We start from the raw sequence: 22,934 nt of genomic DNA on the forward strand, positions 1-22,934 counted from the left end.
GCGGGGTTCTGAACAGGCTGCGCACCGGCCATAAAGACTCCAACCTGACTCGGCGGCTCAAACGGGTCCGGAATACTGTCACCATCGGAATATCCCATGAGCCTGCCATCTTGAAGTTGGTACAATGAGTTTGACTCATCGGTGGCTGACTCGCCGTCAGAGCCGGCGGCCGCCTCATCACCAGACCCGGATGGATCAGAGGGCCCTCCATGGATGCATCCCACAAAAGCGCGCTTTAAGGCAGGCCGGGCCCGGGCGGGTTGTGCGCGCTGAGCCGTTTCGATGAGATCGGCGCAGAGATCCGGCTCAGGGCCCGGCTCACCAATCTTGCCAATGAAAACATGAATTCCGCCGAAGGGGACCCGGTACCCGTATTCAATTGAGCCGGCGTCGGGGCCCCAGTCTGCATCGTCGATGTAGAGCTTGCCGCGACGACTCTTGGTCATCCGGCCCACGGCGTATCCCTTGAGCCCTTCGAAGCTGCCCTTCAAGAACTCAAATCCACCGTGCGGCAGCCCCACGGTGGGCGCCAACTGTCGTGGAATTGTCACGGCAGATGTCCTCGAGCTAGGACTTAGTCGTGGAGCCATCGCAACTAGGAAGCTTGAAGGGGTTAAAGTGGGACAAGGAACACGAGGGTTTATACTGGTTCGGCCCCTTACGGTGAAGGTAAAAGCCTACGTCCAGTTTGAGGTGGTATTGATTAGGTTACGATCACCAGGGAGCTAAACTACTATGCCCGGCTCTCGATGAGATTGTTCTTGTCCCTAAACCGCTACCGGGTCGTCCCTTTATATAGGGAGGCGGACGCCCAGCAGCCCTTAGAGTCCCGGCCAGCTTATAAGAGTGTCCGACTCGGACTCTCAATCATACTTGCCTTACACTACAAGTTCTACCATAATAATGATTATAACTATGGGCCAAGCCATATCCGGGTCTTAGCCCATCTCTGGCCCATCGTCTTCAAGCTTGTCTCCGGGCTTCTGGCAACGACCATACGAGTAACCCGGCCCCTTCTGGCGGGTGACTCTAAGATCTATATCCTCAATAGAACCCCCGGAAAGCGGGCGGCCGCGCTTCCCGCGGGCGTTCACCACGAACATGAACCGCACCTCGTCGCCGGTCGCGTAGCCGAGCGCCGCAGTCCGGCAGCGCCACGCGAACGCCGACAGGAGCAGGAACCGGGAGCACCGCGACCTCATCTGCGGCGGTAGCTGGTCCCTCAGCGAGGACAACTCCTCGGGGACGAAGAGGAACGCCCGGTGCACGAGCTCGGCGCCCGGACGGAGCTTGTCGTTGGCCGCGTCAGCCGCCAGCTCGTACTCGGGGTGATGGTAGATGGGGCACGGGGGGTCGCGCGCGTCGACCAGCTCCCTCGCCCACACCGGCCGCACGCTTGGCGCCTCCATGCCGCCCGCCAGCTCGCCGAGGGCCTGCAGGAACTGCGTGCTTCCCGGCGCGTCCGCGAGGTTATGGCACACCTGGAAGCCGAGCACGAAGCCTCCGCACCTCAACCTCGTCACCTTCATATGCCACCATGCATGGTGCATGTCAGTAGAAATTGCAGACTACTATTTATTTTATTTTTAAAAAATCTTGAGCGCGCCCAAGACAAAGACTTACTTGAACGTAGAGCAGTGGCCGGTCGACAACGACGGCGGAGTTGCTCTCCGGCAAGCACAGGAGCTGGCTGGCGCAAGGGACTGGCGGGTACAGCGTGTCGCCGAACTCGTCCAACGTGACGTCCGCGTCGGCCTGGACGAACGACACCCCCTCGCCGGTGCAGTCCACTGCGAGCTTCCTGCCGGGCAGCTCGCGGAGCCGCCCGGCGGCGGGGTAGTAGTGCACGAGCGTGGCGGCCAGACCGTCACGTATGACCCTGGCCGGGTCGGCGCGCGCCCGCGAGGGGCAGCCCCGGTAGAAGTAGATGCCGGAGCGGTAGAACCGGAGGCTCTCCTGGTCGTCGAGGTCCGAGAGCCGCTTGAGCTCGCGCGGCGTCGGCCCGGCCGGCGCGACCAGCTCCGGCTCGCCGCGGCGCGCCACGAAAGCCAGGGACGCGGCGGCCATAGTAGATGCGCTAAATTACTTGGTTTAAGGCCGCCGCCGCTGTTGCTTTAATTTACCGTGGCAAATGGCGGAAGCTGGATCGTACTCGATCGTTTCGTATGCATCTATGAGCGTACGAACGGCCATATATATAGGGGCGTGGGTCGAGTTTACGCTGTGAAGAAATTCATCGTGGTCTGGTCGCCGGTGGCGAAGCCAGAATATGGGAGTGTGATCTGAGAATTTGTTCAGCGCGTGGTGCGGTCGCTTAGAGCATTTCCAATCGGACTTGCAGATCCGGCCCCTCATATGTTGTGCCTTACATTTACATATCTCAAATTTTGATCCTCAAAACCATACAATCCATGCACGTCGATCATACGGTACGATACAAATTGTCCAAGTTCAAAAGTTCGAAACAAAGCAAAGCAATTCATTACTCCCTCCGTCCCAAAATAAGTGACTCAATTTCATATACTAACTTTGTACTAAAACTAGTACAAAGTTGAGTCACTTATTTTGGGACGGAGGGAGTATCTAGCAAACCAGACATGTCAAAATAAAATCAATGTCCGAGCGTGACGGATGGCCCGGATCACTAGCCGAGCGCCTGCTCCGAGTGGAATGCGTCGTGCTTGTCCTGCTCCGCCTGCATCCGGACTCCCTGCTCCGCCTGCATCTGGGATGCCTCCTCCAGATGCAAGGGGTGCGGGGATTTGGACGCAGCGGAGGAGACAGCTGCTCCACCATGTCCGGACCACCCCGCGACGCCACCGTCGCCTCCCTCTCTCGCTGCCGGCGTCACCGCAACTTTCGGGCGATGTTCTCTCCCTTGCAAGTCGCGGCGGTCTGGACGACATCTCCGGCGATGGATCGGGACCGGTGGTGAGGATTGGCAACAAGGATGAAGGACGGCGAGGCTTCGGGCGCGGGAGGCAGCGGGAGAAGGAGGAAGGGTTTGGTGGATTTGATGCAATTTACGGAGAGGTTGGGTTGTCGGGTCCAACGTGACGGGCATGCCTGGACGCCCGGACGCCCTATATCCGTTTTATATTTGGGCTAAATATGAGGGGTCCCGATCAGTCTGAACGTTTGAGGTTAGTTTAATAAGCATGTCTGAATTAGTGACTGAGCAGTCCGCGCAGATGCATGAGACGGGTTTAAGATGCCCGGCTATAGATGCTCTTAGTGCGGCATACATGCCTGCCTCTTGTCGGTCCGGCCGTCCGAGGATGCGTGAGCATGATTTACCCGGGACGCCTTTATCGTGCTTTGACAGATCCTGGCCCGTAGAATTCATGGCTAGTAAGTGTAAGAGATGTGTTTGCGTCGTACGTTATTTCGGCTGTAACTTTTCACACGTACTCTCTTCATCCCAAAATAAATCTCTCTCTTTAGTAATCCCTCCTTTTTAAAATATTCAGCGTCTAATCTTTTGCGTATAATCCCGTAATGTACTCCAAATGTAGTGTGTGCACGTCTTCCTCTCTCCTTCCGTTACAACCAACGACAACGATATCTTTTGGGAAGGAAAACAATCGCTGATTGGGTCTTAATTGGAGTGAGCCCACGCTAATCCCACGACGTGGGAGTTCGTGGGGCGTAGAGGAGATCGTGGGAGGCAATTTTCCTCTCCCAACCAATGACCGCTAAGTAACGAACGCCTACACTAATTTCTTTTCTTTTTTTGAGAACGCCTACACTAATTTCGTGCTGAAACACTAGACGCCCAAGATTTTGGGAAAGAGGGAGTATAATTTTGTTAGTATTAAAGTTAGTATAATGTTTTTTTTAAACACGGTAAAATCGAAAAAGTCGCTCACATATATAAGTATGCACTCACCTTTATGAACACACACACGCACATCTTACTCTTATGAGCACCTCCGACAGAGTGAACACACATATTATCTTGAAACTAGTAGAAAGCCCGTGCGTTGTCACGGGCCTTTTTTTTGTTTGCACATATATAAATATAATGCATATAGTTCAGGCCGCTGTAAGCCCGTCATAGTTCCCCATAAAATAATAAATATATAATGCATATAAAAATTTACATGTATAGAAAAGATAGCCCGCAACAATTAAAAAGTAATTGAAATCCACTCCACTTGAATGTAATTTGACGATGTGCATACAAAAAGAGCAATGATCCAAATAATTTTCTTTTACAAACTAAGTTCTACTTGATGCATTTGAAATATTCCCGTACAACATCAGGAATATTGTCTTTAGCTTCGTTCACACAATACTTCAGCAAGTACAATGTTTTTTCCATTCTTGGCTCATAACCTAGCTGCACGAGCAATGTTAGCATGAAGATTTCACGTGGAAGATTTAAGAATGTGCAAGCTGCACGAGCAATGTTAGCATGATGTCTCCATTCATATATCTACAAATAAGAATTCTCTCCATCCTCGTCTTTCTTTTGGCGATCATTGTATATCCTTAACCGTGCATCATCTCCTTGTAAAACACGGAGCTGCATATCCCTCCTCCACATTCACCTCTATTCTCTTCATTCGTCTAACTCTAGTATTATTGTTGCTTCGAAACTTCTTCTCGCCTTACCATCCTTTGAGATCATTTTTCAACTTTAGCTGGTCAATGAAATAGCCCTCATGTACCATGATTTGTTGGCATAACATATTAAAGTATGCTTCTAAAATGAAACGGTTCTCACCTACTCCAAGAGATGATGGCATATTAATTTCTTATCTACGAAAAATGAAGATGCACGAAGTGCAATGTCAATGTTTGCCTCTCCTTATTCTTTGATCGCAACAAAGTTAACCATTTTGTGGCTGCAAGCAACATAAAGAAAAACAAATATTGCATGTAGCAAAAGAATCAAATTATATTAAATAGTATAATGCTTTTGTGGCCGCAAGAAATGTCAGTAAAAGCAAATACGGTGTATGGGTGAGAAAATGGATCTCCTAATTATCAAAGGTTCCAATCAACATCGGCGGACCCCATACATGAGCTAGCGCGTTGCAATGCTGATTTGGCACTTCAACAAGACATGGTGTTACTACTTTTTAGTTCTTTAGACAATTCTTCGGAGGACCACTCCATCCTCCATCATGCAATTCTGTAACCAGAATCAAAAGAAGATTAAAATTTAGAAACTAATAATTTGTTTTGAGAGAACAATGTATGGTATGCGTAAAATATTATGTATGCCAACGACATTACAACATGGATTAAGAATCAAGTGACGCTGTATATCAAAACTGTATCTCCGCGAAAAGTTTCATGTGGAGCATACTATTAACCTAAAGGAATTCAACAATCAAAGCTTCAAAATCATAACAAAATAGTAGGAATTCAACAACGTTCATGATTCCATAGAGGTTCTGGAATGGACACGATGCAAAACCAAAAGGGCAAGCAACAATAGTAGTTTGTATGAAAATGATTACCATCGGGAAAGAACAATTTTCATGAAAAAAATCCTTTTGGAGGTACTCACATGCACTTTACTATTAACCTAAAAAACACCCACTTTACTGCGATATGAAAAATTATGATACTGCAATAAAACTCTACAATTGAGTAGAAAATGACCAAAAAGGAGCTCAAATCTCTAGTGGCTGAGTTTAGACCATCCTGCTACTATACAACTTCATGCCACCAACATCCCTGCCACAATCGTGTCCTCATCCGACGGATGGTCATAATTCACACCATAGCCTTGATCATGTAGGGAGATGCAAATTGGATTTGATTGCTCACAACCATAGAAAAGAGGGAAGACTAAAATTCAAATCCACCGGAACAAACAATAGCTTCTTCAGCTGAAGTTGTCCATGGCTGCTGCATGGTTTATATGTGAGGAATCATGTCGACGGATATCAAAAAAGTTGGGGCATCGCCTAAGGCGTACGAGATTGATTCGACTCACCTTGCGACGATCCGAACAACAAAAATAAACTGGACAGTGACGCCCTCAGGTATGGCGCCGAGCCGATGTCGATGTCCAACTCGGACCCCATGGTGTGGTACAACAGCTTCGAGTACCTGGACATGATGTCCCGGGCGTTGCGGACACGGAGGGCGCGGTAGACGCGGAACCGCTTCTTAAAGCTGGTGATACGTCTCCAATGTATCTATAATTTTTTATTGTTCCATGCTATTATATTATCTATTTAGATGTTTTATATGCATTAATATGCTATTTTATATTATTTTTGGGACTAACCTATTAACCTAGAGCCCAGTGCCAGTTTCTGTTTTTTCCTTGTTTTAGAGTTTCGCAGAAAAGGAATACCAAATGGAGTCCAAACGGAATGAAACTTTCGCGATGATTTTTCTTGGACCAGAAGACATCCAGAGGACTTGAAGTACACGTTAGGGAAGCCACGAGGCACCCAAAAGGACGGAGGGCGCGCCCAGGGGGTAGGGCGCGCCCCCACCCTTGTGGGCCCCTTGTGACTCCACCGACCTATTTCTTTCGCCTATATATTCTCAAATATTCCAAAACCAATCAAGAGAGCCATGAAAACACTTTTCCACCGCCGCAACCTTCTGTACCCGTGAGATCCCATCTAGGGGCCTTTTCCGGCGGCCTGCCGGAGGGGGATCCAATCACGGAGGGCTTCTACATCAACACCATTGCCTCTCCGATGAAGCGTGAGTAGTTTACCTCAGACCTACGGGTCCATAGCTAGTAGCTAGATGGCTTCTTCTCTCTCTTTGATTCTCAATACCATGTTCTCCTTGATGTTCTTGGAGATCTATTCGATGTAATACCTTTTTGCAGTGTGTTTGCCGAGACCCGATGAATTGTGGATTTATGATCAGCTTATCTATGAATATTATTTAAATCTCCTCTAAATACTTATATGCATGATTTGATATCTTTGCAAGTCTCTTCGAATTATCGATTTGGTTTGGCCAACTAGATTGGTTTTTCTTGCAATGGGAGAAGTTCTTAGCTTTGGGTTCAATCTTACGGTGCTTGATCCCAGTGAGAGAAGGGGAACCGACACGTATTGTATTGTTGCCATCGAGGATAACAAGATGGGGTTTTCATCATATTGCTTGAGTTTATCCCGCTACATCATGTCATCTTACTTAATGCGTTACTTTGTTCTATGAACTTAATACTCTAGATGCAGGCAGAAGTCAGTCGATGTGTGGAGTAATAGTAGTAGATGCAGGCAGGAGTCGGTCTACTTGACACGGACGTGATTCCTATGTTCATGATCATTGCCTTAGATATCGTCATAAATTTGCACTTTTCTATCAATTGCTCGGCAGTAATTTGTTCACCCACTGTAATATTTTCTATCTTGAGAGAAGCCTCTAGTGAAACCTATGACCCCCAGGTCTATTTTCCATCATATAACTTTCCGATCTACAATTCTAGTTCTCGATTTACTTCCTTTGCAATCTTTTACTTTCCGTTCTATAAACCAAAAATACCAAAAACATTACTTTACCGTTTATCCATCTCTATCAGATTTCACTTTGCAAATAACCGTGAAGGGATTGACAACCCCTTTATCGCGTTGGGTGCAAGTTGGTGTTTGTTTGTGCAGGTATTCGGTGACTTGTTCGTTGTCTCCTACTGGATTGATACATTGGTTCTCAAAACTGAGGGAAATACTTACTCTACTTTGCTGCATCACCCTTTCCTCTTCAAGGGAAAAACCAACACAAGCTCAAGAAGTAGCAGGAAGAATTTCTGGCGCCGTTGCCGAGGAGATTTACGCCAAGTCAAGTCAAGATTTTATCTGCCGTCAACTTCCCAATTTCTAGCGCCGTTGCCAGGGAGATCTACGCCAAGTCAAGACATACCAAGTACCCATCATAAACTCTCATCTCTTGCATTACATTATTTGCCATTCGCCTCTCATTTTCCTCTCCCACTTCTAAAATGATTTTCGAAAAGATTTGCCTTTTCTTCGCCCCTCTTCCGTTCGCTTTCTCCGCTTGCTTTTTGTGTGCTCGTGTGTTGGATTGCTTGCTTTGTCATGATGACTCAAGAGAATACCAAATTGTGTGATTTTTCCAACACCAATAATAATGATTTTATTAGTACTCTGATTGCTCCCGCTACTAATGTGGAATCTTGTGAAATTAATACCGCTTTGCTGAATCTTGTTATGAAAGATCAATTTTCCGGCCTTCCCAATGAAGATGCCGCATCCCATCTTAATAATTTCTATGATTTGTGTGATATGCAAAAGAAAAAGATGTGGATAATGATATTGTTAAATTGAAGTTATTTCCGTTCTCGCTTCGAGATCGTGCTAAAACTTGGTTTTCATCTTTGCCTAAAAATAGTAGTGATTCATGGAATAAGTGTAAAGATGCTTTTATTTCCAAGTATTTTCCTCCCGCTAAGATCATCTCCCTTAGGAAACGATATTATGAATTTTAAGCAACTTGATCATGAACATGTTGCACAATCTTGGGAGAGGATGAAATTGATGATAGGTAATTGCCCTACTCATGGTTTGAATTTGTGTATGATTATACAAATTTTTTATGCCGGATTGAATTTTGCTTCTAGAAATCTTTTAGATTCGGCCGCGGGAGGTACTTTTATGGAAATTACTTTAGGAGAAGCTATCAAACTCCTAGATAATATTATCGTTAATTATTCTCAATGGCATACCGAAAGATCTTCCACTAGTAAAAAAAGTGCATGCATTTGATGAGATTAATGTTTTGAGTGGAAAGATGGATGAGCTTATGAAATTATTTGCTAGCAAGAATGCTCCTATTGATCCTAATGATATGCCTTTGTCTACTTTGATTGAGAATAACAATGAATCTATGGATGTAAGTTTTGTTGGTAGGAACAATTTTGGTAATAACGCATATAGAGGTAATTTTAATCCTAGGCCGTTTCCTAGTAATTCCTCTAATAATTATGGTAATTCCTTCAACAATTCTTATGGAAATTATAATAAGATGCCCTCTGATTTTGAGAATAGTGTTAAAGAATTTATGAGTTCACAAAAGAATTTCAATGCTTTGCTTGAAGAAAAATTGCTTAAGATTGACGATTTGGTGAACGTGGATAGAATTTCCCTTGATGTTGATTCTTTGAAACTTAGATCTATTCCACCCAAGCATGATATCAATGAGTCTCTCAAAGCCATGAGAATTTCCATTGATGAGTGTGATGACCCACAAGTATAGGGGATCAATTGTAGCTCTTTTCGATAAGTAAGAGTGTCGAACCCAACGAGGAGCAGAAGGAAATGACAAGTAGTTTTCAGTAAGGTAATGTCTGCAAGTGCTGAAATTGTAAGTAGCGGAGTATTTTGATAGCAAGATAATTTGTAACGAGCAAGTAACGATAGTAGTAACAAAAGTGTAGCAAGTTAGCCCAATCCTTTTGAGGCAAAGGACAGGCCAAAACGGTCTCTTATGGTAAGCAAAGTGTTCTTGAGGGTACACGGAAATTTCATCTAGTCACTTTCATCATGTTGGTTCGGTTTGTGTTCGGTACTTTGATAATTTGATATGTGGGTGGACCGGTGCTTAGGTGATGTTCTTACTTGAACAAACCTCCTACTTATGATTAACCCCCCCGCAAGCATCCGCAACTACGAGAAAAGTATTAAGAATAAATTCTAACCATAGCTTTAAACTTTTGGATCCAATCGGTCCCTTATGGAATAGCGCATAAACTGGGGTTTAAGCTTCTGTCACTCTCGCAACCCATCATCTAATTGCTACTCCACAATGCATTCCCTTAGGCCCAAATATGGTGAAGTGTCATGTAGTCGATGTTCACATGACACCACTAAGGGAATCACAACATACATACTATCAAAATGTCGAACACATAGCAAATTCACATGATTACTTGCAACATGATTTCTCCAGTGACCTCAAGAACAAAAGTAACTACTCACAAATAATAATCATGCTCATGATCATAGAAGTATTAAATAGCATAATGGATCTGAACATATAATCTTCCACCAAATAAACCATATAGGAATCAGCTACAAGATGTAATCAACACTACTAGTCACCCACAAGCACCAATCTATAGTTCCGATAACAAGATTGAACACAAGAGATGAACTAGGGTTTGAGATGAGATGGTGCTGTTGAAGATGTTGATGGATATTGCCCTCCCCAAGATGGGAGAGTTGTTGGTGATGATGATGACGATGATTTCCCCCTCCGGGAGGGAAGTTCCCCCGGCAGAATCACTTTGCCGGAGGGCAAAAGTGCTCCTGCCCAAGTTCCGCCTCGAGGGGGCGGCGCTCCGTCCCGAAAGTCCTCTCTTTGTTTTTTCTAGGTCAAAATGACCTATATACCAAAAGATGGGAACCGGAGGTGGGCCTGGGTGAGCACAACCCACCAGGGCGCGCCTGGGCTACCTGGCGCGCCTAGGTGGGTTGTGCCCACCTGGTGGGCCCCCTCTGATAGTTATTTGCTCCAATATTCCTCAAATATTCCATAAAAAATCTTCGTGAAGTTTCAGCTTGTTTGGAGTTGTGCAGAATAGGTAGCCCGACGTAGCTTTTCCAGGTCCAGATTTCCAGCTGCCGGAATTCTCCCTCTTGGTGTATACCTTGCACATTATGAGAGAAAAGGCATTAGAATTACTCCAAAAAACATTATTATGTATAAAAACATCATAAATAATAGTAAGAAAACATGATACAAAATGGACGTATCAGAGTGCAAAGAAAGAACCGCTAAGATGCGTGCTAAAAAAAGATTGTTTTATAAAAGCATGTTCTTCTAGTTTCCGTGAGAATAATGATGAAGATCTTAAAGTGATTCATGTGACTCCTATTGAATGTTTGTTTTCCAATATAAATTTTGATAAAGATGGGACCGGAGATGAGTCAACTTTAGTTAAAAGGCGTCCCAATGATTCGGAGTTTTTAGATCTTGATGTAAAATTGATAAAAGTGGGATTGGAGAGGTCAAAACTTTAAGTAGCAATGAACCCACTCTTTTGGATTTCAAAGAATTTAATTATATAATTGTTCTTTAATAGATTGTATTTCCTTGTTGCAATCCATGCTGAATTCTCCTCATGCTTATAATCAAAACAAAGCTTTTACTAAACATATCATTGATGCTATGATGCAATCTTTTGAAGAAAAACTTGAATTGGAAGTTTCTATCCCTAGAAAAATTTATGATGAGTTGGAACCTACTATTAAGATTAAGATTAAAGATTGTGAATGTCATGTTTTGTGTGATTTGGGTGCTAGTGTTTCCATGATTCCAAAAAGTTTGTGTGATGTGCTAGGTTTCCATGAATTTGATGATTGTTCCTTAAATTTGCATATTGCGGATTCCACTATTAAGAAACCTATGGGAAGGATTAATGATGTTATTATTGTTGCAAATAGGAATTATGTGCCCGTAGATTTCATTGTTCTTGATATAGATTGCAATCCTGCATCTCCTATTATTCTTGGTAGACCTTTCCTTAGAACGATTGGTGCAATTATTGATATGAAAGAAGGAAACATTAGATTTCAATTTCCGTTAAGGAAAGGCATGGAACACTTTCTAGGAAAGAAAATTAAATAGACTTATGAGTCTATTATGAGAGCCACTTATAGATTGCATACCAAAGATGATAATACTTAGATCTATTCGTGTTTTATGCCTAGCTAAGGGCGTTAAACAATAGCGCTTGTTGGGAGGCAACCCAATTTTCTTTTTGTTTTTGCATTTTAGTTTCTGTTTTGCATTAAATAATTCATCTAGCCTCTCGTTAGATATGGTTTTGTGTTTTAATTATTGTTTGTGCCAAGTAAGACCTTTGGGATAGCTTACGGTGATAGTTGATTTGATCTTGCTGAAAAACAGAAACTTTTGCACCCAGTCCCAGAATTTTTAAAAATCACAGAAGCGTGATAAAATTCTGAACTTTTTTACAAAAGATTCATATACAAACTGCTCCTGTTGTCCTAATTTTTTAGAAGTTTTGGAGTTACAGAAGTATTCAAACTATTCATATTTCTACAGGCTGTTCTGTTTTTGACAGATTCTGTTTTCTTTGTGTTGTTTGCTTATTTGATGAATCTATGGCTAGTATCGGGGGGGGGGGGGGGGGTATGAAACATGGATAAGTTAGAATACAGTAGATATTACACCAATATAAATAAAGAATGAGTTCACAACAGTAACCAAAGTGGTGATTTATTTTGTTATACTAACGGAGCTTATGAGATTTTCTGTTGAGTTTTTTGTTGTGAAGTTTTCAAATTTTGGGTAAGGATTTGATGGACTATGGAATAAGGAGTGGCAAGAGCTTTAGCTTGGGGGTGCCCAAGGCACCCCAAGGTAATATTCAAGGATAACCAAGAGCCTAAGCTTGGGGATGCCCCGGGAAGGCATCCCCTTTTTCGTCTTAGTATGTCGGTAACTTTACTTGAGGCTATATTTTTATTCACCACATGATATGTGTTTTGCTTCGAGCGTCTTGTATGATTTGAGTCTTTGCTTTTTAGTTTGCCACAATAATCCTTGTTGTACACACCTTTTGAGAGACACGCTAATACGTCTCCAACGTATCTATAATTTTTTATTGTTCCATGTTGTTATATTATCATTCTTGGATGTTTTACAATCATTTTATAGCAACTTTATATCATTTTTTGGGACTAACCTATTGACATAGTGCTAAGTGCCAGTTGCTATTTTTTGCATGTTTTTTACATCGCAGGAAATCAATATCAAACGGAGTCCAAACACGGCGAAACTTTTTGTGGATTTTTATGGACCAGAAGACCACCAATGGGCCAGAGCAGCACCTGGGGGGTGCGCCGATAGGGGCACAACCCACCAGGGCGCGCCTGGGAGCCCGGGCATGCCCAGGTGGGTTGTGCCCACCTCGGTGGCCTCCCGCACCCCCTCTTTACCCTATATATACACAAATATCCCGAAATCCCTCGGGGTTAACCTAGATCAAAAGTTCCGCCGCCGAAGGCCTCTGTAGCCACCGAAAACTAATCTAGACCCCATTCCAGCATCCTGTCGGAGGGGGGAATCATCTCCGGTGGCCATCTTCATCATCCTGGCGGCCACCACGATGAGGAGGGAGTAGTCAACCCTCGGGGCTGAGGGTTTGTACCAGTAGCTATGTGTTTAATCTCTCTCTCTCTCTCTCTCTCATGTTCCTTGAGTTGTCATGATCTTGATGTATCGCGGGCTTTGTTAATATAGTCAGATCATATGGTGTTTTACCCTCTCTATCTTGTGATGAATTGAGTTTTCCCTTTGAGATTTCGTTTTCTCGGATTGAATACTTTTATGGATTTGAGAGCACTTGATATATGTCTTGCAAATGAATACTCGTGGTGACAATGGGGTATTATTTTGATTCACTTGATATATGTTTTGGCACTCAACTCGCGGATTCCCGAGGTGACATTGGGGTAATCTATGCATTGGGGTTGATGCACGTTCTTGTCTTTGTTTCTCCGGTAGAAATCTTGGGGCACTCTTTGAAGTTCTTTGTGTTGGATTGAGTATTATGAATATGAATTTGCTTTGGTGTTATTTTAGTACGAACTCTAGGATAGATCGAATGAAAAGAATAGCTTTGTGTTATAGTACGAACTCTTGAATAGATCGATCGGAAAGAATAGCTTTGAGGTGGTTTTGTACCCTACAAACAATTCCGTCTTATGTTCTCCGCTAGATAGGAACTTTGGAGTGATTCTTCATCACACTTTGCGGGACGGTTATATGATCCAATTATATTAGCATTGTTGAGAGATTGCACTAGCAAAAGTACGGACCCTAGGCCTCATTTTCAAGCATTGCAATGTCGTTTTTGTGCCTATTTACTATTTTCTACCTTGCTGTTTTTATTTATTCAGATTATAAACATATATTTCTACCATCAATATTACACTTTTATCGCCATCTCTTCGCCGAACTAGTGCACCTATACAAATTACCATTGTATTTGGTGTGTTGGGGACACAAGAGACTTTTTATTATTTGGTTGCAGGGTCATTTGATAGAGACTATCTTCATCCTACGCCTCCCACAGATTGATAAACCTTAGGTCATCCACTTGAGGGAAAATTGCTACTGTCCTACAAAACTCTACGCTTGGAGGCCCAACACGTGTCTAAGAATAAAGTTGTGTAGTAGACATCAAGCTCTTTTCTGGCGCCGTTGCCGGGGAGGTGAGTGCTTGAAGGTATATCTTTAGATCTTGCAATTGAATCTTTTAGTTTCTTGTTTTATCACTAGTTAGGTTTGTAAAAGAAAACTACAAAAAATGGAATTGCGGTTGCATCATATTATTCATCTTTATAATGTCTCCCGTGAAAATGATGCAAAGGAAAATTGTGCTCAATTGATAGAAGAAGAATTCAATAGAATGTTTGGTATAAATGATGAGCATGATTGCAATGTTGTATGCATGAATTATTTGAATATCCATGATGCTAATGATATGCAAAGCCATAAGCTTGGGGATGCTATGTTTGATGAAGATGATATTTTTAGTCCCCCAAGATTTGATGTGCAAATTTGTTATAATGATTGCATGCCTCCTATTTATGATGATTATAATGATGAAAGTGGATTTGGAGAGGTCATGACTTTATTTAGTGATGAATCCACCATTTTGGATGAGGCTTCAACTGACTATGATAACAAAGTTGCTATCTATGATGATTATGGTGATGACATGTATGCTATAAAGAATAATGATAACCATGAAACTTGTCATCATGATTTTAATTTTCACTCTCATGATAGTTATTTTGTTGAGTTTGCTCCCACTACTATTGATGAGAAGAAATTTGCTTATGTGGAGAGTAATAAGTTTTCTATGCTTTTGTGTCATGAAAAGAATGCTTTATGTGATGGTTATATTGTTGAATTCATTCATGATGCTACTGAAAATTATTATGAGGGAGGAACTTATGCTTGTAGGAATTGCAATAATATCAAGTTTTCTCTCTATGTGTTGAAAATTTTGAAGTTATGTTTGTTTTGCCTTCCCATGCTAGTTGATTCTTGCTCTCTTGAATTGTTTGATCACAAAATTCCTATGCATAGGAAGTGGGTTAGACTTAATTATGCTAGTCTTATGATTCATAATGCTCTCTTGATGTTTCAATTCTTATCTTTTATGCGAGCATTGATACATCTCCAACGTATCTATAATTTTTTATTGTTCCATGCTGTTATATTATCATTCTTGGATGTTTTATAATCATTTTATAGGCATTTTATATCATTTTTTGGTACTAACCTATTGACATAGTGCCTGATACGTCTCCATCGTATCTACTTTTCCAAACACTTTTGCCCTTGTTTTGGACTCTAACTTGCATGATTTGAAGGGAACTAACCCAGACTGACGCTGTTTTCAGCAGAATTGCCATGGTGTTATTTTTGTGCAGAAATAAAAGTTCTCGGAATGACCTGAAACTTCACGAAGAATATTTTTGGAATAAATAAAAAATACTGGCGAAAGAATCAAGACCAGGGGGCCACACCCTGTCCACGAGGGTGGGGGCGCGCCCCTGCCCGTGGGCCCCCTGGTGCTCCACCGACCTCAACTCCAACTCTATATATTCACGTTCGAGGAGAAAACAATCAGAGAGAAGGATTCATCGCGTTTTATGATACGGAGCCGCCGCCAAGCCCTAATCTCTCTCGGGAGGGCTGATCTGGAGTCCGTTTGGGGCTCCGGAGAGGGGAATCCGTCGCCGTCGTCATCATCAACCTTCCTCCATCACCAATTTCATGATGCTCACCGCTGTGCGTGAGTAATTCCATCGTAGGCTTGCTGGATGGTGATGGGTTGGATGAGATTTATTATGTAATCGAGTTAGTTTTGTTAGGGTTTGATCCCTAGTATCCACTATGTTCTGAGATTGATGTTGCTATGACTTTGCTATGCTTAATGCTTGTCACTAGGGCCCGAGTGCCATGATTTCAGATCTGAACCTATTATGTTTTCATGAATATATGTGAGTTATTGATCCTATCTTGCAAGTCAATAGTCACCTACTATGTGTTATGATCCGGTAACCCCGAAGTGACAATAATCGGGACCACTCCCGGTGATGACCGTAGTTTGAGGAGTTCATGTATTCACTAAGTGTTAATGCTTTGGTCCAGTGCTCTATTAAAACGAGGCCTTAATATCCCTTAGTTTCCAATAGGACCCTGCTGGCACGGGAGGGTAGGACAAAAGATGTCATGCAAGTTCTTTTCCATAAGCACGTATGAGTATATTCGGAATACATGCCTACATTACATTGATGAACTGGAGCTAGTTCTGTGTCACCCTATGTTATAACTGTTGCATGAGGAATCGCATCCGACATAATTATCTATCACTGATCCAATGCCTACGAGCTTTTCACCTATTGATCCTTGCTTAGTTACTTTTCCGTTGCCACTGTTACAATTACTACAAAACTGCTACTGCTACCTGTGCCACCGTTACCGTTACTTCCATACTACTTTGCTACTAAATACTTTGTTGTAGATACTAAGTTTTCGAGGTGTGGTTGAATTGACAACTCAACTGCTAATACTTGAGAATATTCTTTGGCTCCGCTTGTGTCGAATCAATAAATTTGGGTTGAATACTCTACCCTCGAAAACTGTTGCGATCCCCTATACTTGTGGGTTATCAAGACTATTTTCTGGCGCCGTTGCCGGGGAGCATAGCTCTACTCTTTGAGTTACTTGGGATTTATATCTGCTGGTCACTATGAGGAACTTGAAAGACGAGAAAACCAAAATTTATCCCTCAACTACGAGGGGAGGTAAGGAACTGCCATCTAGCTCTGCACTTGATTCTCCTTCTGTTTTGAGTAAACTTGCGACACCTAAACCTGCTTTTGCTATTTATTCTGATATGTCGCATGTTATTGATGATGCCACTTCTGCTATGCATGGTACTTATGATGAAACTACTTCTATGCTTGATAATACTGTGCCACTAGGTGAAATTTCTTGATGAACAACTTGCTAGGGCTAGAGAGAATGAAATTATTGAAACTGATAATATTGATGAACGTGATGATGAAGATTCTCCCCCTAGATATGAATTGCCTGTTGTGCCTGAGGGTTATGTTATGGATGAAGAAACTGCTAGAGATTTTCTTGCTTGCAATGATAGATCTGATCTTAATAAATTATTAGCTAAGCTGAAGGAAAAATCTTTGAATGCTAGAATGAAATATGACCCTGCTTTTGCTACTTCACCTATCTGTATTTCCGATAAGGATTATGATTCTCTGCCGACCCTGAGATAATTACTTTGGTGAATCTGATCCTTTTTTTGGCTATGAATCTGAAACTGTTCTGGCACATCTTACTAAATTAAATGATATAGCCACCCTATTCACTAATGATGAGAAAACTCGTTACTACTATATCCTCAAATTATTTCCGTTCTCATTAAAGGGTGATGCTAAAACATGGTTTTCTCTTGATCCTGGTTGTGTGCGTAGTCCCCAGGATATGATTTATTACTTCTCTACTAAATATTTCCCCGCTCATAAGAAACAAGCTGCTTTAAGGGAAATATATAATTTTGTGCAAATTGAAGAAGAGAGTCTCCCACAAGCTTGGGGGAGGCTTCTCGAATTACTTAATGCTTTGCCTGATCATCCTCTCAAGAAGAATGAAATACTTGATATCTTTTATAATGGACTAACCGATGCTTCCAGAGACCACCTGGATAGTTGTGCTGGTTGTGTTTTCAGGGAAAGATCAGTTGATCAAGCTGAATTGCTATTGAATAATATGTTGACTAATGAAAATAATTGGACACTTCCTGAACCAACTCCTAAGCCAACTCCGAAGAAAAGGGGTATTCTATTTCTCAGTCCTGAAGATATGCAAGAGGCAAAGAAATCTATGAAAGAAAAGGGTATTAAAGCTGAAGATGTTAAGAATTTACCACCTATTGAAGAAATACATGGTCCTGATAACCCGACATAGGTAGTAAAGGTAAATTCTCTCTATAGATATGATAAAGCTGAAATCCCGTCTACTAAGTTTCCTAGCCAATGCTTAGATGAGTTTGATAATTTTATTGTTAAACAAGAAAACTTCAATGCTTATGTTGGTAGATAATTGAAACATAATGCTTATATGATTGAACACTTGAGTGATTATATGTCTAGAGTTAAAGGTGAACTCAAACTCATTAGTAAACATGCTTCTATGGTTACCACTCAAGTAGAGCAAGTGCTTAAAGCTTAGAATGGTTTGCTCAATGAATTAAATAATAAGAAAAATGATAATGCTGTTAGAGTTATGACTAGAGGGGGTAAAATGACTCAGGAACCTTTGTATCCTGAGGGCCACCCTAAGAGAATTGAGCAAGATTCTCAGAGAACTAATGTTGATGCACCTAGTCCTTCTAAGAAGAAGAAAAAGAAAAATGATAGGACTTTGCATGCTTCTAGTGAACCTGTTGTTGACACACCTGAGAATCCCAATGATATTTCTATTTCTGATGCTGAAACACAATCTGGTAATGAACATGAACCTAGTGCTAATGTTCATGTTGATGCTCAACCTAGCAATAACAATGATGTAGAGATTGAACCTGCTGTTGATCTTGATAACCCACAATCAAAGAATCAACATTATGATAAGACAGACTTCGTTGCTAGGAAGCACGGTAAAGAAAGAGAACCATGGGTTCAGAAACCCATGCCTTTTCCTCCTAAACCATCCAAGAAAAAGGATGATGAGGATTTTGAGCGCTTTGCTGAAATGATTAGACCTATCTTTTTGCATGTACGTTTGACTGATATGCTTAAAATGAATCCTTATGCTAAGTATATGAAAGATATTGTTACAAATAAAAGAAAGATACCGGAAGCTGAAATTTCCACCATGCTTGCTAATTATACTTTTAAGGGTGGAATACCTAAGAAACTACGAGATCCAGGAGTACTAACTATACCATGCTCCATTAAAAGAAACTATGTTAAAACTGCTTTATGTGATCTTGGAGCCGGTGTTAGTGTTATGCCTCTCTCTTTATATCGTAGACTTGATTTGAATAAGTTGACACCTACTGAAATATCTTTGCAAATGGCCGATAAATCAACCGCTATACCTGTCGGCATTTGTGAGGATGTGCCTGTTGTGGTTGCAAACGTTACTATCTTAACGGACTTTGTTATTCTTGATATTCCCGAGGACGATAGTATGTCGATTATCCTTGGTAGACCTTTTTTGAATACTCCATGGGCTGTTATTGATTGCAACAAAGGCAATGCCACTTTTCATGTTAATGGTAATGAGCATACGGTACACTTTCCGAGGAAACAACCTCAAGTCCACAGTATCAATTCTATTGGAAAAATTCCAACGATTACTATTGGAGATTTTGAATTTCCTCTTCCTACTGTCAAGAAGAAATATGATATTCTTATTATTGGGGACATGCATATCCCCTTGAGATAACCTAGTGCTATTCGAAAATTCTCCGGTTTCATGCGATTCGGAAAGAGTTTGTTAACAAGACTTGATCAACCTTGTTAGTGGATTCCTTTTGATGAGCATGAGATGGATGAAGTTAGAAAGCACAACTCTCTGTACCCTTCTTTTACTTTCTGTTATTTAGATTAAATAAAGCAAAAATAGTATTTTTTTTGTCTGTTTTCTGAATTATCCGTGCAATAAAAAAATACCCTGAAAATAAAAGTTCGCCAAATGCCCTGAAATTGAAAATTGATTTTTTGTAGAATATTTAAGAATATCTGGCACTGAGAACACACCAGGGGGAGCCACCACCTGGCCACGAGGGTCCAGGGCGCGCCCACCCCCTGGGTGCGCCCCCCTGCCTCATGGGCCCCACGTGGCCCCCCTCCACTTATTCCTGCACCCACACACTTCGTCTTCCTCCAAAAAAATCGCCACACAGCTCAAACCCGTGTTCTAGCTCATTTTGCTGCGATTTTCGATCTCCTTGCTCAAAGCTCCACTCACAAAACTGCTTTGGGGGATTGTTCTTCGGTATGTGACTCCTCCAATGGTCCAATTAGTTTTTGTTCGAGTGCTTTATTCATTGCAAATTTTTACTGCTTAGGTGACCCTATTCTTGAGCTTGCATGTCAAATTTATTTGGTCCCAAGTAGTTCTAATGCATGATATAGTCCCTAGGCACTTGTGGGAGTAGTTGCTATCAATCTTGTTGAGTTTGGTTCACTTTTGTTTTGAGTTACTAAAAATTTCAAAAAAATTCAGAAAATGATGAAGAGATTATTGAGGGGCTCTTTGAGCCGAAGCTCGAAGGATAAGCAAAGTGAAGAGAATAAGAAGCCCACATATAATCTTCCTTGCACCGCGGAAGTTCGTCCGTGTGAATGGCCCTGTGATGAGTTCTTGAGAGCAGCCGGGATTCATGATGATTTTTACTATTTGGCTGAGAATGCAGGCATCACCGACTTCCTCCACGACCAGCTCGAACAGTATCTCCTACTCACTAAAATATTTGTGCAAAATTTTCATTTCCATGCTAGGAGATCACCACCTTCGGTGGATTTTTATTTATATGATGAGTTTAGGGAGATGTACCTCTATGATTTTTGTGTGGTTTTCAAGTTGCCTTTTGAGGGTAGCGTTGAGGAACCACATCCTAGGGATGTGGCAAGATTTATTGATATGATTGTTGTAGGGGAAAGGAGAAAAGTGTTAGAAGCAAGAACTACTAGCATACATTTCCCTGTTCTACGTTACTATGCAATATTCGCTAGTAGATGTTTAATTGGCCGCGGGAACAGTGGGGGCCTCAGTGCCCCTAACCTCGCCATTTTGCACCATGCTTTATTCTGTGACAAAACTTTTAGTTTAGGTGCTATGGTTGCTAAACGGTTGAGTCTAAACCGTACGAGGGGCCCCATTTTTGGAGGTATCTTTGCTTTATGTCTTGCTAAATATTTTGAGATACCGATTAGACACTATGAGAAAGAAGAAAAGTTGCTGCCCCTATTTTCTTAGACTATAAAAGTATGGTAGCACATGATTTTATTTGCGATGATAAGGAGAAGAGACTCATTTATAATCTGGTATTCAGTAAAAAGACTTGTCAGATTATTACCCTGCCTGCACCTTCTTTGTTTAATATTTATTCAGGCACGTACATCATCCTGCCTGATGATATTTATGCATATTGGGAGCGAACACGATCCCCAGAGCCTGAGCCTGAGCCATCTCCTGACCCTTATCGGCAATCTGTTTATCAGTGGGATCCGGAGGAGCTCGCCAACCAGTGGCACCACGAGGATCATCCTCAGTACACTAGAGAGGACCACTTTGATCCATGGGCATAGACCAACTTAGGCCAAAAGCCTAAGCTTGGGGGAGTACGTATTTCTCACCAACATTACATTCATGTTCACACACTCATTCTAGTTGTCGGTGCTCATACTTTTTCATTGTACTATCCATGCTAGTTTATTTTCCTTTTTCTTGCTTTCTTCTTGTGTGTTTAGAAAACCTTAAGAAAAACCAAAAAATTTAGTTGTACCATTTAGCTAGTTTACTTTCCATGCCTGTAGCCCATAAAGATTTTTCGTTCTTCTTTTGCTTGTTGGGAGCTTTCCCGTGTAAATAGTTTTATTTCCTTTCTTTTCTTTGGGGGTCAAGAGGAGAAGACCATGATGAAAATGTTGAGTGGCTCTCATATGCATTATTGTTGATTTAACCAAGAGCCCATATTACCTTGTCTTCTCCTTTGTATTAAATGCTTGCAAATTCCAGCTTAGTCCAATGCACGTGCACTGTTATTATTATTCACACCGTTCGGTCGTGCAAGTGAAAGGCAATAGTGATGATATATGATGGACTGATTGAGATGAGAGAAGCTGGTATGAACTCGACCTCTCTTGTTTTTGTAAATATGATTAGTTCATCGTTCCTGATTCAGCCTATTATGAATGAAACATGTTTGCAATGACAATTAGAGATTATAGTTGCTTATGCCATGCTTAATTAGCGAGGAGTTTATAATGGTTTACCTTGCGTGCCAACATGCTATGAAAATGGTTGTGATGTGGTATGATAGGGTGGTATCCTCCTTTGAACGATTCGAGTGGCTTGACTTGGCACATGTTCACGCATGTAGTTGAAACAAAATCAACATAGCTTCCACGATATTTATGTTCATGGTGAATTATATCCTACTCATGCTTGCACTCAATGTTTATTAATTTTAATGCATGTTCATGACTGTTGTCGCTCTCTAGTTGGTCGCTTCCCAATCTTTTGCTAGCGTTCACTTGTACTAAGCGGGAATACTGCTTGTGCATCCACTTCCAAAAACCCCAAAGTTATTCCATATGAGTCCACAATACCTTCCTATATGAGGTATCTACCTGCCGTTCCAAGTAAATTTGTATGTGCCAAACTCTAAACCTTCAAATGAAATTTTGTTTTGTATGCTCGAATAGCTCATGTATCAACTAGGGTTGTCTATATCTTCCATGCTAGGCGGGTTATTCTTAAGAGGAGTGGACTTCGCTCCTCACTCACGAGAAAATGGCTGGTCACCGGGATGCCCAGTCCCATGCTCAAACCAAATCAAAATAATTGCAAACAAAACTCCCCCAGGATTGTTGTTAGTTGGAGGCACCCGTTGTTTCGGGCAAGCCATGGATTGATGCTTGTTGGTGGTGGGGGAGTATAAACTTTACCATTCTGCTTGGGAACCGCCTATAATGTGTGTAGCATGGAAGATATCGAGATCTCTCGGTTGTTATGTTGACAATGAAAGTATGCCGCTCAAAATATTATTTATCTCTATTTCAGAATCGAGCTCTGGCACCTCTACAAATTCCTGCTTCCCTCTGCGAAGGGCCTATCTATTTACTTTTATGTTGAGTCATCACCCTATTATTAAAAAGCACCAGTTGGAGAGCACTGCTGCCATT

At 42.0% G+C, this 22,934-nt stretch overlaps 1 pseudogene; it reads right to left on the minus strand.

Moving 5' to 3' along the window:
- Positions 1-938: 938 nt before the first annotated feature.
- On the minus strand, positions 939-2,067 carry LOC109735765 (benzyl alcohol O-benzoyltransferase-like; annotated as a pseudogene).
- Positions 2,068-22,934: the final 20,867 nt, after the last annotated feature.

This window comes from Aegilops tauschii, chromosome 2 (assembly GCF_002575655.3).
Source record: "Aegilops tauschii subsp. strangulata cultivar AL8/78 chromosome 2, Aet v6.0, whole genome shotgun sequence".
NCBI lineage: Eukaryota > Viridiplantae > Streptophyta > Magnoliopsida > Poales > Poaceae > Aegilops > Aegilops tauschii.